We start from the raw sequence: 2,401 nt of genomic DNA, 5'->3' as shown, positions 1-2,401 counted from the left end.
ATTTTCAGACACCTGGGAGGATTATCAGGGATTGTTAAGGATGAGAGATTAAGAGCAAATGGGTCAGGGTGAGTCAAGATTTTGGAGTGAAAGGAGGTATATCTATTTCTACAAATCTGCAACGAATGGTATGTTGAGATATTTATGGATCAGTTTATTTGTGATGTAATAAGAAGCATCAAGGATTTTGGGTTGCAAGGATTAGATACGGAAGGAATTTTATGGTTTTATGTAGCCCCATAAATCAATTCTGCATGTCCAAATTAGTCTGATCATCATAGTGTAAAAAAGTTTTTTTTTGGATAAATGGGGAGTTGAGTTCGTTTGTCGCTTAAGTTTTGTAGTAGTAGAAATTTACGAGCAGTTTCTTGTCGTTTCAGTGAAGTAAGTCTCTTGTCAATATGGAGTCCTAAGTAGCGAATCTCTTTTAACAGGCATTGGTGGGATATTAATAAAAGATACTGGGCAGGAGAGAAGATGTTTATGGCGGAGAGTAAAGGTGTTTTGATTTTCTAGTTGTGACACCAATGTTTGTTTTCAATGTATGTTATGTGTGAATACAGATTTTGTGATGCAGTAGTAGGGTCATTGTTTACAGACAGTACACATGTGTCTTCAGCGTATGTTGTTAAGATTGTGTTAGTGTGGGTTGGGATATCAGCTGTATAAACCGTATAGAGAATGGGACCCAGTGTACCACCTTGAGGAACACCGGCGACTAATAAATTTTAAATCAAGAAAATCTAAGGCATAGGGGCCTTGGACGATATCATATGTATATATGTACTTTTTTAAAGAAAATTTAGTTCAAAAATCCGAAACACTTAAAGTACTTTTTTCGTACAGAGTAGAACACACAGTACACTGAGTCCTAATAAACAAAATCATGAAAATCTGAGTCATAGAAGTTGAGGCCTTGAGAGGTTTCATATGGAATGACCCCAAAGAGGTAGAAATGGATAATTGAGTCATATTGCTGAAATAGGTTACTTATTGGCTATTTATGCTTAAATAGTTAGTTACACAGAAAAACATGTCGATTTCGAAATTATCTAGCTAAGATTCTTAGCTATTTGCTTTCTTATAATACTTTTTCCAGCCACTCTAAATATTGAAAAGTATATATGTGGCTTATATCGCTTTTGGAACCTACCTTTTTTTCTGTGGTGTTAACGAGCATTTTAAAATGAATGAAACAAGCAAGGTCCAATAAATAAAAAATGCAAATAGGCTTTATAATCCATATTCTTAAATACATTTAAATATTATTAAAATAACTATAATTAAAGCTATATCCTGGAGAATTAACTGATGAATGTACTAGTAGCATTTGCTGCGGCGTATCTGTCAGAAGCTAAATCACTCCTATCACCGAGAGCATGTAAGGTATTTAATTAATACAAAGGAATTTTAATTACCTTTTACGTGGATAAATAAAATTATGATGTACTGATTCACATTTAGTCTTTTAATTAAGCTATATCGGATTATTTCCAATACCTTGCAAATGAAAAAACAAAAACAAATGGGTATATTTTTGTAAGAAAGGATGAAATATCGGATTTAAAAAAAAAAATGTATATATTAACATTTTCTTTCGTTTAAAAAAAAAAAAAGAAGTTGATATTAAATTCTTTTAAAATAATTAAGGTTTTTCATAATGATTAAACTTAATTGTAAACACACTTCATATAAAGAAGCATGATATTAATTTCATACATATTTCTCTATTATATACATATACTATACTATATAAAAATGTTTTAGTGATCACTGTGTAGTATTTGTCTTTACATCTTTCTATTAAAAGTAATTGCGAACATTTTAATTGAAAAGATACTTAGTTGAAGTAAAAATTAAAATGCTGAGATAAATACTTTATTTATTAAAGAAGAGATTAAATTTATTTATTTTTCCTACTCTCACTATATTGAAAAAATAATACAATCTGAACTACAGAATGTATGTAAATTACAGTCATACAATTTGTACTATTATTACAATTAAATGAACAGTTGTATAATTTGTAAAATGACAGATAATTATTTATTCTGCTGCTATAGCTGTGAGTCAATCCTGTGGGTTCGGAGGTGCATTCCTACAAAGTGGGTAAAAATTTGGTGGTCGAGCCAGATTCTGACCAAATCACCTCCTTGCACAACCGTTGGTCTAGTACTTATTACTTATAGATTTATTTATAAACTTTTTTTCCTTCCCTGTGCATATTTTATTTATAACCCATTTTATAAGAAACAGCAATTTTTACTATACATACTTATTTATCATTAATATTAAATATTTAATTTTCTCTGTTATATTATAAATTAATTCCAAAGTTGGACTGTAACTTATGGAAAATCCTCTCTATGAGAAATGGAAATATTTCTGATGCAAATGTGAT

At 30.1% G+C, this 2,401-nt stretch overlaps 1 protein-coding gene across 1 annotated transcript in view; it reads left to right on the top strand.

Moving 5' to 3' along the window:
* Nos (Nitric oxide synthase) overlaps positions 1-2,401 on the top strand; it is a gene marked incomplete in the record, with an annotated part of 116,843 nt that overhangs the window by 53,416 nt on the left and 61,026 nt on the right.

The sequence above is a fragment of the Halyomorpha halys genome, unplaced genomic scaffold (assembly GCF_000696795.3).
Source record: "Halyomorpha halys isolate HHAL.00 unplaced genomic scaffold, Hhal_1.1 Scaffold10.1, whole genome shotgun sequence".
Taxonomy (NCBI): Eukaryota; Metazoa; Arthropoda; class Insecta; order Hemiptera; family Pentatomidae; genus Halyomorpha; species Halyomorpha halys.
Note: the sequence above shows the minus strand (reverse complement) of the source record. Positions and strands in the feature narration are given on the sequence as shown.